This window comes from Hemitrygon akajei, chromosome 6, assembly GCF_048418815.1.
Source record: "Hemitrygon akajei chromosome 6, sHemAka1.3, whole genome shotgun sequence".
Classification (NCBI taxonomy): Eukaryota; Metazoa; Chordata; class Chondrichthyes; order Myliobatiformes; family Dasyatidae; genus Hemitrygon; species Hemitrygon akajei.
Window position 1 is genome coordinate 41,803,951 of NC_133129.1, and position 17,698 is coordinate 41,821,648.

Below are 17,698 nucleotides of genomic sequence, written 5' to 3' on the forward strand. Positions count from 1 at the left end.
TTCTCTTCTAACAGATGTGGCTTGACCTGCTGAGTATTTACAGAGATTTCTATTTATATTCTGATGAATGAGTCTAGCACATTTACAGTAAGTTATGGTTTTGTTGTTCCTTGACTAGTCTGCACAAGGGTTTCCCCAAATAAAACGCCAGTCCCCAGATGTTGCCAAAGGGGACTTTCCAAGGGGATCTGGGCCTGGAAATTACTTTGCAATGTGTGATTTTTTTTTTCCTGTGTCTACATCAGTACATCTTGCATTTTTCCATCGCACAATTAATTTCTTTCCAGATTGTTGACCTACATCACTACTGCATTGTGTACAGTTTTGGGCCCATGTTAAAGTAGACTACGTGTAAGGAAGATTTGCGAGGATACTGACAGGACTTGAGGGCCTGTGTTATATGGAGATGGGCAGGCTTGGACTTCATTCCTTGAATATTGGAAATTGAGGGGTGACCTTATGGAAGTCTACAAAATCATGAGGGGTAGAGGTGGAGTGAGCACACATTGTTTTTTTTTCCTGTGAAGAAAGGGGAACGAAAGGACAGAGGTTTAAAGTGAAGGCTGAAAGTATTAAGTGGGATCTGAAGGGCAATACCTTCGCACAGAGGTTGATGGGTACATGGAATGAGCTGCCAGAGAGTGTTAGGCAGGGACAATAACAACATTGAAAAGACATTTGAGCAAGAGCTGGAAAAGGATGGGTTTAAATCAGGGGTGTCCAAACATTTTTATGTCATGCACCAATACCATTAAGCAAGGGACCCCAGGTTGCAAACCTCTGGTTTAGAAGGATATGGACCAAATGCAGGAAAATGGGGCTAGCTTGGTGACACCATGGCTGGTATGGATGAGTTGGGCTGAAGGGCCTGTTTCTGTGCTGTATCGCCGTAACTCTTGTCAGTGTTGAAATATTTCTCTAATCTTGAACAGGAATATAATTTAGTGGTTGTCAGCCAGTGAAGACAGATGGAAATTGGGTAACATCACTCGGGCTTAGTGGGAATATTGTATAGTGTGTTCAAATTCAAAAAAAGCTGCAGGTATTGGAAAGACAGGGAAGTTTAATCTAATCATAACTGCCACATTGGGTCATCCAGTCTACCCTATCAGAGAAATCCCCTGTGTTCCACCCGGCACCCTCCCTGACCTTCTCTTACCAAAACCAACTTGTTTCTCTTTCTCACATCTGAAAGTTCTGGGAGCCGAAAAGTTAACTGCTCCTCTCCACAGATGCTGCCTGATCTTCTGAATGTTTCCAGCACTACCTCTGTTATATTTAATAATTTTAGTTATTTTGACATAACCTTTGTATCTAATGAGCATTGTGATTAGATCATCTATAATTATTGCATCTTGGTGGCCTGATTTCTTTGATGGCAGCTAGCCTTTAAATAGCCTCTTCATTGTTTTTCATATTCAATTGCATTGCCACCTACTTTACCATTGCATTGGTAGGCTGTATCCTTAATTTTAGTGAATGTGGATGCCTGGTACTCATCTACTACCTCTGTCTTTGCAAAAAAAATCCTTTTTGATTCCTAATTGTCTGCCCTCTTCCTGTGAATAGCCTTTTACTATTTATATTGGACTTTTTGAGTTCTCTTTTATGTTCACAGGAAACAATAGGCAAGTTAACCTAACATCTGTCATTGGGAAAATGCAAGGACCCATTATTACGGAAGTTGTAGCAGGACATTTGGAAAATCTTGCTACAATTATACAGAGTTAAAAGCTTTTATGAAAGGGAGATTGTGTTTGACAAATTGATTAGAGTTCTTTGCAGGTGTTCTGATTTCAGTGGACAAAGGGGACCCAATAAACATAGTATAATAGGATTTCCAAAAGATATTTCAGTAAGGTGCAAAGTAAAAGTTTACTCCATTAAGGGTTCATTGCATTGGAGGCAATGTTTTAGCAAATGTGGACCATAAGACATAGGAGCGGAATTAGGCCATTTGGCCCATCAAGTCTGCTCTGCCATTCAATCGCGGCTGGTCCTTTCTCCCCCTCCTCAGCCCCACTCCCCGGCCTTCTCCCTGTAACCTTTGATACCATGTCCAATCAAGAACCTGCCTTAAGTACATCCAATGACCTGGCCACAACTACCTGTGGTAATAAGTTCCACAAATTCACCACCCTCTGGCTAAAGAAATTTCTCCGCATCGGTTTTGAATGGACACCCCTCTATCCTGAGGCTATGCCCTCTTGTCCTGGGCTCTCCCACCATGGGAAACATCTTTTCCTTATCTACTCTGTTTAGGCCTTTCAGCATTTGAAAGGTTTCAATGAGATCCCCCCCTTCCTTCTAAATTCCAGTGAGTACAGACCCAGAGCCATCAAATGTTCCTCGTATGATAACCCTTTCATTCCCGGAATCATCCTTGTGAACTTCCTCTGGATGTTCTCCAATGCCAGCACATCCCTGCCTTTGTATTCCAGACCCCTTGAAATGAATGCTAACATTGCATTGCCTTCATCACCACTGACTCTACCTGCAAGTTAACCTTTAGGGTGTTCTGCACAACGACTCCCAAGCCCCTTTGCATCTCAGATTTTTGGTTTTTCTCTCCATTTAGAAAATAGTCTGTACATTTATTTCTCTACCAAAGTGCATGACCATGTATTTTCCAACATTGTATTGTAGCTGCGGCAGGGCTTTGGTGTGCCGCTGCACCTTGGCTGTTTGGCACTGCATGCACGTTTTGGCCTATTCACTGACCTGCTTGCAGAGTCCGTGCCAAATGAACCTGTTGGAGACCATCCGGACGGTTGTCCTGATGGAGGGGTGCGCTAAGTTGTGAATGGGGTCGAAAACTCGCTGCTGCCAGGCTGCCGGGACGATGGGGCAAGGTTGGCCGGTAGCTACGTCACACAGTAGGGTCCTCTCACCTGGGCCTACGGGGAAGTCTTGGAGCTGCAAACCGGAGACTGCAGTTCTGTAAGGAGGGATCTCATCATCTGCCTGCTGCGCCTCCGCCAGCGCTGCATAGTCCACCCCCAGGGACAGGGCCTGGATGGTAGGTCTGGATAGTGCGTCCGCCACGACGTTGTCCTTTCCCGAGACATGCCGGATGTCGGTCGTGTATTCGGAGATGTAGGACAGATGTCGCTGCTGGCGGGGCGACCAGGGATCGGACGTCTTTGTCAACGCAAAGGTAAGCAGTTTGTGGTCTGTGAACGCGGTGAAGGGCCTACCTTCTAAGAAGTACCTGAAATGCCGGATTGCCAGGTATAGCGCCAACAGTTCCCTGTTGAAAGCACTGTATTTGAGTTTGGGTGGTTGAAGGTGTTTGCTGAAGAACACCAGGGGTTGCCAGCGACCCTCGATGAGTTGTTCCAGCACTCCACCGACCACTGTGTTGGATGCGTCATCTGTGAGGGCGGTAGGGACGTCTGTTCTGTGGTGCACTAGCATCGCGGCGTTTGCCAAGGCTTCTTTGGTTTTAATGAAAGTGGCTGCGGCCTCTTCGTCCCAGGTAATGTCCTTGCCCTTACCTGACATCAAGGTGAACAGGGCATGCATGATTCGGGCAGCTGAGGGGAGGAAGCGGTGGTAGAAATTCACCATACCCATAAATTCGTGCAGGCCTTTGATCGTGTTGGGCCGGGCAAAGTGGCAGATCGCGTCTACCTTGGCGGGCAGAGGGGTTGCCCCGTCTTTAGTAATCCTGTGGCCCAGGAAGTCGATGATGTCGAGTCCGAACTGGCATTTGGCTGGGTTGATTGTTAGGCCGTATTCATTCAGTCAGGCGTAGAGTTGACGGAGGTGGGACAGATGCTCCTGACGACTACTGCTGGCTATGAGGACGTCGTCCAAATAGATGAATGCAAAGTCCAGGTCGCATCCCATTGCGTCCTTGAGCCGCTGGAATGTCTGTGCGGCATTCTTTAGGTCAAGTGGCATTCTGAGGAACTCGAAAAGGCCGAACGGGGTGATGAGTGCCGTTTTGGGGACGTCGTCCGGATGCATCGGGATTTGATGGATCCCCGGACGAGGTCTACCTTGGAGAAGATCCGTGCGCCGTGCAGGTTTGCTGCAAAGTCCTGAATGTGTGGCACAGGGTAGCGGTCGATGTTGTAGCCTAGTTCAGTCTGCGGTAGTCGCCGCATGGTCTCCAGCCCCCTGTTGCTTTGGGCACCATATGCAAGGAGGAGGCCCATGGGCTGTTGGACCTCTGTACGATCCCCAATTCCTCCATCCTCTTGAACTCCTCCTTCGCCAGTCGGAGCTTGTCCAGGGGAAGCCTTCGAGCATGGGCGTGGAGGGGTGGTCCCTGGGTCGGGATGTGGTGCTGTACTCCGTGTCTGGGCATGGCTGCCGTGAACTGCTGTGCCAGAACTGATGGGAAGTCCACCAGGATTCTGGTGAATTCGTTGTCGGACAGCGTGATGGAGTTGAGGTGAGGGGCTGGCAACTGGGCTTCACCCAGGGAGAACGTTTGAAAGGTCTCGGCGTGAACCAGTCTCTTCCCTTGCAGGTCGACCAACAGGCTGTGAGCTCGCAAAAAATCCGCCCCCAGGAGTGGTTGGGCCACGGCGGCCTGTGTGAAGTCCCACGTGAACCGGCTGGAGCCGAACTGTAGCCACACCGTACAGGTGCCGTAGGTCCGTATTGTCCTGCCATTTGCGGCCTGCAGGGTGGGTCCCAGTTCTCTGTTGCGGGTGTCGTAACTCGTCGGAGGTAAGACGCTGATCTCAGCTTCGGTGTCGACCAAAAAGCGGTGTCCCGCCTGCTTGTCCCAGACATACAGGAGGCTATCCCGATGGCCAGCCGCCGTAGCCATCAGCGTTTCCCGGGAACTTGCAGGGCAGGCTTCTGCACCCCACCACTGGTGGTAGAAGCACCATTGTTCGTTGGTCTCCTCAGTCCTGCCTCTGGGGTTAGTGGGCTCTGCTGCCGGGCCTGGTCTGGTTTGCTGCTGGGAGCGTGGCCTGGTGATCTGTGCAATGGACGCCCCACTCTCCTTCTTGGCTTTCCACAGCACATCTGCCTGGGCCGCCACCTTCCGGGGGTCGCTGAAATCTGCGTCGGACAGCAGCAGGTGTATGTCCTCGGGCAGCTGCTCTAGGAACGCCTGCTCAAACATGATGCAGGGCTTGTGTCTTTCAGCCAGGGCCAGCATCTCATTCATTAACGCCGACGGCAGCCTGTCTCCCAAACCATCCAGGTGCAGTAAGCGGGCAGCTCGCTCGCGCCGTGAGAGTCCAAAAGTCCTTATGAGCAGAGCTTTGAATGCTATGTATTTGCCGTCCTCCAGGGGCGACTGTATGAACTCCTCAACCTGGGCGGCTGTCTCCTGGTCGAGGGAGCTCACCACGTAGTAGTAACGTGTGGAATCCGTGGTTATCTGCCGAATGTGGAATTGGGCTTCTGCTTGCTGGAACCATAGGTGAGGTCGCAGCGTCCAGAAGCTTGGCAGTTTCAACGAAACTGCATGAACAGATGCGGCGTCGGTCATCTCCGGTCCAAATATTGTTTGGGCCGTCGGGGTCTCCAATTGTAGCGGTGTGCTACGCACAGCGCTAGAATAACGACATGCAGACGGTGAGTTGCAGTTGCGTAAAAGATTTATTCAAACTTCGCGGCCTCGCTTTTAAGCCTTCCTGTTTCCGCCCTTCCCGGGCAGGAATGCCGCAGGGGGCGCATATTCACAGTCCCTTCCCGCGCGTTGGCTTTTCCCCTTGCTGGTGAAGAAGGCCTGGCGCCCTTTTTGGGGCCGGCCTCTCTGCTGGCACGCGCCATTTTGTGAGCTGGTTCGAGTGTGCTGGAAAGTGGGTCACCACAGTATTTCATTTGCCACTCTCTTACCCATTCTCCTAATCTGTCTACGTCCTTTAGTATGTCATCAAAGACTCTTAACATATTTCTACAGACATACCACAGAAAGTATCTTGACTGGTTGCATCATCATTTGGCCTAAAGGCGTCAATGCATACGAATGGCAAAAGCTGCTAAGATTTGCAGCTCCATCATGGGCACTAGCTTCTCCAACATTGAGGAAATCTTTAAAAGATGGTGTCTCAAGAAGGTGGCTCCATCATTAGGAATGGTCACCCTCTTATTACTCGCAACAGGGGGATGTACAGGAGTCTGAGGCCATCCACTCAAATGTTTTTGGAACAGCTGCTTCCTTTCCAGCAGCATATTTCTGAATGTTCCATGAACGCTACCTATTTTGCTCTCTTTTCGCTCCATCGATACTCTTATCGTAATTTATAGTAATTTTTAGGTATTATACTGTACTGCTGCAGGAAGACAACACATTTCATGATGTATGTCAGTGATAATAAACCTGATTCTGAAATAAAGTATATTCATCTGCATTTAGTAGGAGACACCATCAGAGTTCTCAAAAACAGAATGCAAGCAAATCAAGCATTTGAATAAATCAACAAATTGAGTCACTGTTGTCACGTTCCAATACCAAAAATGCAACAAGGTAAAATAGAAAAATAGAATTTTATTTAATTGTAGGGCAGAAATTATGAGAGGATTGGTTAACTAACAGAGGACAGGATAAATGTATTTTTTTTAGTTTATCCAGCCATAACTCAAGGCGCTTTACAGGATGAGGGTGGCGTTTATTTTAATGATTAAGGTGATGGATCCAAGTGCTTTGGCTCTTGATGTGCAGACTGGTAAGAAAGCAAGTTGTGAGCAGGACATAAAATGTCTGCAAAGGGATCCACGTTGCTTAAGTAGTAGGCAAAAATGTTAAAGGTTAATTATACAGTGGAGAAATGTGTGATTATCCACTTGGCTAAGAATAATAATAAAGCTGAATTTTGTTTAAATGGAAATAGACTGCAGGATGCACAGGGATTTGGGGATCTTTATACATGGAACTCAAAGCTGGCATTCAGGTTCAGCAAGCAATGAAGTCTAGTGGAATTTTGGACCACTGCACAACTGTTGGAGTTTAGAAGTTGGGACGATGTGCTGCAGCTGTTGATGAGTCTGCACCTATAGGACTCTATTGAAGAATGGATACAATTCAGAAGCAGTTCTGAGAGAATTCACCAGGCTAAACGCATCAGTGTAGGTGTTTGTCTTGCGTGGAACCTTTGCTCATTGGAGTTTATAACCATATAACAATTACAGCATGGAAACAGGCCATCTCGGCCCTTCTAGTCCGTGCCGAATGCTTACTCTCACCTAGTCCTACTGACCCGCACTCAACCCATAACCCTCCATTCCTTTCCTGTCCATATACCTATCCAATTTTACTTTAAATGACAATACCGAACCTGCCTCTACCACTTCTACTGGAAGTTCGTTCCACACAGCTACCACTCACTGAGTAAAGAAATTCCCCCTCGTGTTACCCTTAAACTTTTGCCCCCTAACTCCCAACTCATGTCCTCTTGTTTGAATCTCCCCTACTCTCAATGGAAAAAGCCTATCCACGTCAACTCTATCTATCCCCCTCATAATTTTAAATACCTCTATCAAGTCCCCCCTCAACCTTCTACGCTCCAAAGAATAAAAACCTAACTTGTTCAATCTTTCCCTGTAACTTAGGTGCTGAAACCCAGGTAATATTCTAGTACATCTTCTCTGTACTCTCTCTATTTTATTGACAACTTTCCTATAATTTTAGAGTTTAGAAGAAGGTTTTGTTGAAGCATATCAGATTCTTTATGGGCTTGACTAGAAAGATGCCGAGAGGCTATTTCTCTTCACAGGACAATTTAGAACGGGGATTTCCATTGGCAAAAACAAAATTTTTCTAACATATGGGATTGATGGAGATGAGGAAAGTCTCACCTGGCAGTTATAAATTTAGGATTTTTTTTTGCTTCGGAGAGCAGTGGAGAAATGACAGATGATTGGACTTTTGGTGTTGCAGGGGGATGAGTGTGTGGAAGAAGCAGGGGCCAGGGTCAGATGAGCAGTCGAGAAATCCTGAGGGCCTATATATGATCAGTTGTTGCTCCTAATTCTGTTGTTTCATTATTTTTAAATGTTCATCTTTTCTCAGACAGTCACTTTTCCCCAATTTTACCTTGCTGAATCTCCAGCATCTTTCCAGTGCTCAGTACGGGTCTCAATTCCAGTATTTGTATTCTGTATTTTTCTTTGCATCTTGTCCTTTATGTTTAGTCATCTGGAGAACTCCAATTTGAGTGGCTATTTCCTGTATCAGAAATGACCTAGTACTTGACCATCTCCTCCTTGGAAAAACTTCTCATGTCACTTATTTACTGTTTACCCACCAGCTTTTGATTTCAGTCCACCCGGGACAAATTGTTATTTTAAGATTACTTTCATCCAGTTAAGTATTTTTGCACTTAATTGTTCCTTTTCCTTAAGCATTAGTCTAAATTATTGACTCCCAGTGAGGGCAGTTGCGTGTCCTAAGGGGGCATTAGGGGAAATAGAAGTCACTGGTGGGGCTTTCAAGGTTCTATAGGGGGGAGTGCGGTAAGTGGCACCCTATCTTGACCATGAGACCTAACCGCCCGTGTCAACTTGTCTTCAACATCTGATAGGCATTCCCAGTTTGTGTTAATTTTTAAATTTTAATTTAGCCCCATTAATGATGGTATGATCTGAGTCTGAAGGCAGCGAAGCCTTGGATTCTAATTGTGCTAAGAAACATAGCACAGAAAGTGTGTCAGTACAATGTTACATACCTGGAGTATGGTTTTATTCCGTTCCTATCGGGTCAGCAATGCCCCATGTGTCCTAATTGTAATACTGTACTCTCTAATGAAGCCAGGAAACCATCAAGCTTGCAGGAACACTTCCATAAAATACACCCTGAAAAGGCAGAAGATGAAAGAAACGTTTGAAAAGCGTTGCACACTTGAGTCATTTGCCAAGAGAGCTAAAAATGACCTTGATAGTGGTCTCAGTCCTCATTTTGGAAATGTTATAAGAAGCAAAGTGTGCAAAATCTCATACAATTGGTGAAAGATTAATAGTGCCTGCTGTATCAGAAGTGATCGCTGCTGTTCTCAAAATGGATACCAGTATTTTAAAATCAATTCCTCTGAGTAGTAACACTGTAGCTCATCGTATTGATGAAATGAGTGAAGACATTGAGTATCAACTCTGCACAGAGCTACAAAAACAGTACAGTCGGCCCTCCTTATCCGCGAATTCCGTATGCGCGGATTCAACCAACCGCGGATTGGGAAAACCCGGAAGTTCTCTCTCCAGCACTTGTTGCTTGAGTATGTACAGACTATTTTTTCTTGTCATTATTCCCTAAACAATACAGTATAACAACTATTTACATAGCATTTACATTGTATTAGATATTAGAAGTAATCTAGAAATGACTTGAAAATACCGGCAGTCCCCGGGTTATGAATGAGTTCCATTCCTGAGCCTGTCTTTAAGTCGGATTTGAAGTCGGAACAGGTACATTTGGTATTATTTAGCGTCAGTCAAACGTTTTTCTTAGTATATAGTACATATTTTACCTTTCTATGCATATAAAACATACTTATTTCAATAATTAAACCACTGCGTTGCTTAGTAATAATTGTAGCTTTCATCGGGGCAGGGCCTTTCACATTCTCTATTAAAATTGTGCCGATCGTTGACCGACTGTAGCCTAACACTTTTCCAATGACCGACGGCATTTCACCTCTTTCGGATCGCTTTATTACTTCAACCTTATTTTCAATTGCGATCGTGATTATTTTCGTGAACAGAAATACTGTGGATTCAGAGCTGTGCCGCCAGGCCCTAATGTCCACCACATGGAGACATGTTAAATAAAGTCCGGGGTTCCGCTGGGTCCTAAAGACCACCACACTGATACATGTTAAATAAGGGACTTGAGCATCTGCGAATTTTGGTATCCGCAGGGAACCAACCCCCCACAGATAAGTAGGGCCGACTGCATTTGGGATACAACTGGATGAATTTACTATGTGAGATAATGAGGCAATACTAATGGCATATGTACAGTTTGTCAAAAATGGAAAAGTTTATGAAGAGATTATCTTGTCCAAAAGTTTTTTGAAAAAACAAATATCAAAATGAATATTGAAGATAAAGGTGGACGTTGAGGATATAGATGAAGCTCAATATATGTCAGGTTGCCATGCTGGTCAGGGGTATTTATGAGAAAAGAAATTCCAAGTCTGTTGGTAATCCTTTGCTGCATTCATCATCAACAGCTCGCAGCCGAAAGCCTCAGCCAACAACTTTTTTCAAGCATGACTCTTGTAATATCTGCTATCAACAAAATTGAAGCTCATCCATTAAATAGCAGAATATTTCACCAGCTATGCGATGAAGAGTTTGAACACTTGCTTTTTCACACTGAAGTGAAGGTTAAAATGTTTCTTTGATCTTTTTAACTTAGTTGAATTTTTGCTCAAAGTCGTCACGAGCTTGGGAAACAAGATTGAACTTCTATGTGGAGATGTGGCATACCTAACCGATCTGTTTGACAAAATGAACATTCTAAATATGAAACTGCATAGTGAGAATTTCAAGTTAATCCAGCCAAAAAGTGCACTGTCCACTTTTATTGGAAAATTTGAAATGTATAAGCAAAGCATTGAGAGAAGAATGTCCTCACAGTCTCCCTGCACGAAAAGTATGGCACTCTTTCACAGATGGTGATTTTCAAGAGTACTGCTTACACCTGTAGTCTCTGTAGAAGGACTTACAGAATTGATTCAAGGATTTGAATGATCGGGAAATTTTGGACTGGGTAATTAACCCATTTCTTTGCAAGGTGGAAGAACAGGCAGAGAACTTGCAAGAGGAAATTGAAATTCAGAATGATGAAGCAGCAAAAATGCTTTTCAAAAATGTCAGCTTTTGTGGCATGTGGCTACACTGTCATACAAAGTTTCCATGTCTTTAGAGAAGAGCCAAACTGCTGTTCTTTGCATTTCCATCCTATCTTGTTGAAAGAGACTTCAGTACAGTGAACCACATGCTCAAAAACAGGAACAACTTGGACACTGTTATGCATGAGGACTTGAAGCTTTTGCTGTCACAACTTGAACCAGATATTTCAACTCTTGCTAAAATCCATCAAGCTCAAGGATCACATTGATATTGAAGCGGCTGTACAGCGCACAGGTACTCATGTTGGCATTTGCTAGACATGTTTATACACTATGAGGATGCTGGAATTTATATTGTGCCTCAGTATGAAAGTGCTTGGGAGTTGGGGTGGGGGGAGGGAAGTTAGACTAAAAAAGATTGGGAAATGCTGGTTTAAATGCACTAGCATTATGAACACTGTTCCCAATGGAATATTCTCTACCTATTTGCCTTGGATCTAATACAACTTCCTTTCTCACTGGACTGGAAATATAATGATAAACAAAGTTCACTTGGTGTAACTATCCCAGTCTAGATTAGAATATCTGAAATTCTTGATTGCATCTTTCTATAGTGTTCCTCTGAAACTTGAGTCTCTTTGCATTATTAGTTGGCCTATAGATTCATATAACCTGTTTTAGTGTATAGTTTGTCCTATATCTACTTCATCCATTTCCAGCGCTCTTGATGTCATTACGGTTGCCTTCATTCTGGCAGCCAGCTGTGAATAAATAATTCCAGTATTTCCAGTTCTCTACGGAAGTCCATTTTATGTGTTCATGACATTGAGTGAATAAGAACTTCCTGATATTAAATTTCTCTGCTTTAATGTTGAATGTGACCGAGATCAGCAGCAGACTGAGCTAGGAAATTGAGAATGAACCACTGTGACCAGTCAACGTACGGATACATGATGTGTTTGAGAGCACAAATTTCTGTGTATTGTAAAGGGCCTTTCAAGTAGCATGGCTTCAAAAAATACAATGTTTATAAAACCTAGTTATTCTGAGTAAATAAGGACTTTTGTTTTCCCATACCAGAGAGGTTAAAGATTTCACTGCTAATGAATTTAATGTGTTGAACCATGATTGATGTTGTTAGGGGGTGTTCTAAGGCAAAGGAAAATCTCAAAAGGCAGACATGCTAAGACAGACAGAAATGTACATAAAATTATTCTACTCTGGGTTTAGTCAATTTTAAGCATCTAAATACTTCTGTTTTGGAGTTGTGCTAATGAATTTCTCGGTCACCATTTCCAAGTGCTTTAGTTGTTGCCAAAGTTGAAATGTGATATGGTGCATTCCACTGAGAAGGACACAGAAACCCAACTCTGTGGCTGCTCTGGGTATCCCATCACCAGATTGGCAACTGTTTGGGAATGAGAGGGGAGCACAGTCCTGGGGTTGAGAAGGACTTTTATTTGCAAAAATGGAGCTGAATTAAAGTACAAGTTCAGAATATTTTTATGGTTTGACCTCTGACCCTTGCTTCCAATTGTGGTTGGGTGCATAACTTTTGTGTAAAATCATACAGTACTGGCAGCTTGTGCAAACTGCACCAGTCCGAGACAACTGGCCGCTCTTTCCTTAAAGAATTTTTGAAACACTCTGAAAAGGTTTGGTTTTGTCTGGACCTGGTTAGTTTTCATCTGGCCTATGTGAAGTGCCACCCACAGAAGATAAAATGTATCTATGAACCTCGGCCCTTGAAATGATAAGGCCCACTGGGAGGAAGATAGTGAACTCGGATTTATGTAATGCTTTCTTTTGGTTCTTTATACATTCTAAAAGCGACTGGTACAGGGAAACATGTTGGGAAGCAAGGACATACCAAGGTAAAGGAAATAGTTTTAATGTGATAGGGGACAGATTTAAATGGGACACAAGAGACATGTTTTTTCACAGTGTGTGTGTGTGTGTGTGTGTGTGTGTGTGTGTGTGTGTGTGTGTGTGTGTGTGTGTGTGTGTGTGTGTGTGTGTGTGTGTGTGTGTGTGTGTGTGAGACAAAGTAGTAGATACGGGTACAATTATGTTTAAAACACATTTAGTAGGTTCATGGGTAGGGAAAGTTTAGAATGATAGTGGCAAATGGGACGAGCTCAGGTAGTTGACCTTGGTTAGCATGGACAAATTGGGCTAAAGGACTTGTTTCTATTTTGTATAATGGTCTCCATGGACATGTGTGAGGCAGCCATTCAGTGCAGCAAAGTCTCTTATATCTTGCAATAAAGATCACGAGGAGCTAAACTATTTTTAGCTGAGGTAAGAATATTGGCCAAAGCACGGAGACAACTCTCTTAAAAGCGGATTTTGAAACTTATGTGGGAAGAAGGGATGTCAGAAGACTTGGGGAGAAGCCAGTTATAGAGTTGCCGTGGCTAACAGTGAAGGCAAATTCACTCCATCTGGCAAATGGAGTGTTCTCTTCCTTTTCCCTGCTCTCTTCAAATAGTGGCATGGAACTTTTTAACTCCCAACTGTTTAGCAAACCTTTATGCAGCATATCATCCAAACATTGAGGCCTTCAGCAATACAGTTCTTTCGTTGAAAGGTTACTCTAGGTAGTATGCCCCAGTCCTGGCAGACTTTCAAAATTTAACCTTCTGACTCCAAGATGAGCATTCTACGACATGGGCAGCTCTGCTACTTGTTTATCTATAAATGGACTATTGACCACTGTTAACATTGTATACAAAGGAATTTCATACAAACATGTTACTTTCTAGTACATGTGTAACTTCAGAGCATTACCTATTTATAATCTTCCACAATGCTGTGTATTAAGTAAGCGCATTCCTGAATTTTCCATGAGAGGCAAATGCTCCCTACGAGTATCCAGCCACGTTTTATCATTGCTATTGAAAGCTCCAGAATCAACTGTAATTGTAACCATAATGCAGTCTTTCCTGAGATGTAGTCCCATGTGATGTGGTTTCAACTGTATAATAAAAAAGTTCTGTTTTATGACGAGAACTGCTTATGCAGCATATCGATGTGAAGCCAGTGATGATCACAGTATTGCTGGTAATTCTATACTTCCTGCCCTATAACTCTCTGATTATTCAGTGTGACAGTTGGTAGATTGCACTCCCCAGAGTGTGTTTCTCGCAGGACTGTGTTCTGCTGCTCAAGATTGAACATACAGTGGAAAATGGCAATTTATTTACAAAGAGTAAATCAGTGGGAATTGATTGAGGCCTCACACAGCACGTATGCTCAGTAACCATTTTATTAGGTATCTCCTGTACCTACCGAATTGGCCATCTAGCGTATGTGCATGATCTTCGGTTGCTGCAGCCCATTCACTTCAAGGTTCAATGCGTTGTGCATTCAGGGATGCTCTTCTGCACACCACTGTTGTAACATGTGGTTGTTTGAGTTACTGTTGTCTTTCTGTCAGTTTGAACCAGTCTGGCCATTCTCCTCCGACTTGTCTCATTAACAAGGCCTTTCACCCACAAAATTACCGCTCACTGGAAGTGTTTAGGTTTCTTGCACCATTCTCTGTAAATTCTAGGGATGATTGTGCATGGAAATCCCACAAGATCAACAGTTCTTGACATGCTCACACCACCTTCTCACCATCTTCTCTGGCACCAACAACCATTTCATGGTCAAAGTAACTTGCATTACATTTCTTCCCTGTTTTGATGTTTGGTCTGAACAACTGAATCTCTTGACTATGTCTGCATGCTTTTGTGCATTAAGTTGCGGCTAAATAATTGGTTGATTAGATATTTGCATTAACAAGCTTGTGTACAAGTGTCCCTAATAAAGTGGCCACTGAGAGTCAGAGCAAAAACTGGTAAAGGAACATGGCAGCTGACAAAAAGAAAGAAAGCCTTTGTGAATTGGAAAATTCTGGAAACAGACAGCAGAATGCAAGGAAAAGGAAGATTTAGACCATAAGAGGGAGGTGCAGAATTAAGCCATTGAGTCATTGAGTCTGCTCTGCCATTCCATTATGGTTGATGTATCATCCCTCTCAATCCCATTCTCCCGCCTTCTCGCTGTAAACTTTGATGCCCTTGCTAATCAAGAACCTATCAACCTCCGGTTTAAATATACCCAATGACTATAGCAACTGAATTCCACAGATTCACCGCCATCTGGCTAAAGAAATTCTTCCTCATCTCTGTTCTAATTGGATATTTCCTAAACCTCCTAAGGTTTTCCCCATTGTTCACTAAAGGCAACAGAATATTTTATCCTTTCTTTCATCAGTGATGACCAATGGCATGACTGTTTGCTATGCTTTACAATGCTAAACAAGAGTTTAAAATGGTAGGTTTCTGTTGGCAAATCCATCCACATTGTATGGCAAAGGCATTGGCAGAATGACTTGTCATTCTGAAAAATTGACTTTCAACTCTTGTTAATTCAACGAAGTCTTGAAAAGTAAATGGAGATGGACCAGATCCATGAAGAGGCTTTACCCGTTGCATAAGTGGAACTATTGAATGGGGAACTGGTGACTGCTTCATTCCAATGGACCAGAATTTTAGCTTTCACTTCCCATAATAGCACAAGAATTGCCTCCACTCCAGAACATTGCAAGAATCATAAGCACCACAGGAGATGGTCTATCACACAACGTTTCTCTTGTTAAAGGTGTATGGTTCCAAAAACCACAAACAGCTGCTTTGTGTTGTTAGCTGTTAAAAGATAAAGCAGAGGATATTATTGACCCTGCAACTGTAATGATATGGCCAGTGGAGCAGGGAAATAACAGAGTTCACCTTGATATCATTCCATGCAGTCCCAGATTCACTGCTTAGGTGTGTTAAAGCATGAATCTTGGTGACTGCTGAGAATGTTGATTGTGTAATGAGCTGAAGATGATTCACTCTGCTTATCTAGAACCCTAATTGGATACTGCTTACCCATTCCTATAGCTCGTTCTGTCAGAGTGGTTTATTACTAATTAGTCTCTTGTTGGTCTTGAGCAATATTTTTCTGATTGGTCGAGCTGACCCATGGTGCCAAATCCTTTTATTATTGCAGTGTTAAAACATAAACACATGGAACAGGTCCTTTCGCTCATAATGTTTGTGCTGATGCCCATCGAACCTAATCCTAATTGCCTACGCTTGGCCTATATCCATCGCCTATTTATGTACCTGTCTCTAAGTGCCTCTTAAACATTGTTATCATTTCTGCTTCCCCTGGCAGCATGTTCCAACTATCTGAGGTAATTTGCCTCCTAAACTAAATTTCTCCCTTCCCCTTACCTTATAGCCACAACCTCCAGTGTTTGATATTTGCACCTGGGGGTTGGGGTGGTAAATGCCTACCTACCCTACCTAAGCCTCTCATAATCTATATATTTCTAGCAGGTTGCACTAAGTCTCCAGAGAAAATGTTGTCCTTCCTCTCCTTGTAGCTATTAGTTCTCTAATCCAGGCAGTGTCCTAGTGAATCTGATCCATACCCTCTCCAAGGCCTTTGTCCTGATGAAGAGTTGCGTTCCAAAACATTGACTCTTTTTTTCCTTATCATAGATTCTGCCTGATCTACTGAGTTCCTCCAGCAGGTTATGTGTATTACTCTGGATTTCCAGCATCTGTAGAATCTCTTATCTTTATGTCCTTCCTTTGATGTTTAGGAACATCACTAGAAGCAAGACACTCGGAATTCTCAAAAAGAAACCTAGTTAGTCCTGCACTTTGCTTTCAAAAAGCTGCCCAGTTCTCCCTTGCCCAAGGTGAGTAGTAATGGGCTTTTAAAGAGTTTGCCCCATTTAGAATACCCGTCAAGAGTCTCCATGCATCTGTCATACACTCTTTCACTGTAGCTGGAGGGTGTGAAGCTCTTCAACTTGGGTCAGAAATGTTATTTTCTTGATTACGGTTTTGAAAAAGAAATAATGTTGCTGATTATTAACTGACTTCCCCTTCAAATGACTTTTAATGATGCTTGCTTGTGATCTGTAACCAACAGGGAGATGTAAAGAAACATACATTTTTAAATAGGAGGCCATTAGTGGTTGTGCTATTGACATAACGTTGAAATTTGGAGTTTCTCCTCATTTGAGGGTGAATTACAGTAATTACAGAAGGATAAAGTATTTGAGTTTTTCTATAATAAGCCATTTATTGCATTTTTTTTGTAAACACAAGCTTTTTTGGTGAAGCAACAGTTTTTATAAGCAAACTCTCAAACAGAAACCCCAAGTTTTTGCTCATCTCTACATGGTTGTTGGCGAGGGGGTTGTGGTCTGCCAAGACTTTTATTAAAGATTATCTTCGAGATGATCAGATTGTGTTACATTAGATAAGATTACATTCTACATTTTAGATTGGTTGCTCATCAGAATCAAGTATGTTGAGGATGCTCTTTAGTTTCTACCTTTTTGCCTGCACTTGCAATAATTTGGGGTTTTATTATGTGAAATGTCCATCATACCCTCCCATCCCCATCAAAGGAGGTGTTGGGATTGATCTTGCATGTTAAAACATTTATAGGTGAGAAAAGAATATGCTAAGCATTAGTACACATTAATATATAAAACAGACTAGCTAAATGAGAACCAGAATTAACCCTCAATAAATACGTAAATTTTTCAGACAAAGATGCTGTTTACAAATGTCCGGTTATGTGCAGTCTCTGTGGCATATGTGAGGCTGTTTTCTTTGTTACGTGCATAATTATATGTAGTGTTGGGTGACAAGCCATTAATGAAAGACAAGAGATTGGTAGACCGCTTCACCGAGTACCTACGCCAAAAAAAGCGGGATCCCCTGGTGGCCACCCATTTCCATTCTATTTCCCATTCCCATTCCAACATGTCAGTCTAAGGCCTCCCCTACTACCGCGATGGAGCCACACTTGGGTTGGAGGAGCTTGAATTCCATCTCTGTAGCCTTGAACCAGATGGCATGAACATTGATTTAGAT

The 17,698-nt window shown here is 43.2% G+C and overlaps 1 protein-coding gene across 10 annotated transcripts in view; it reads left to right on the top strand.

Moving 5' to 3' along the window:
• Window positions 1-17,698, top strand: part of lhfpl2b (LHFPL tetraspan subfamily member 2b) — a 208,734-nt gene that overhangs the window by 83,812 nt on the left and 107,224 nt on the right. Inside the window, exon 1 of one of the 10 annotated variants that reach the window (XM_073048229.1) lies at window positions 10,932-11,058. The exons of the other annotated variants lie outside the window; for them this stretch is intronic. The gene's annotated coding sequence lies outside the window, so the exon portion shown is untranslated. Of the gene's footprint in view, window positions 1-10,931; window positions 11,059-17,698 lie in introns of those variants that run through there. 10 annotated transcript variants of the gene reach the window in all.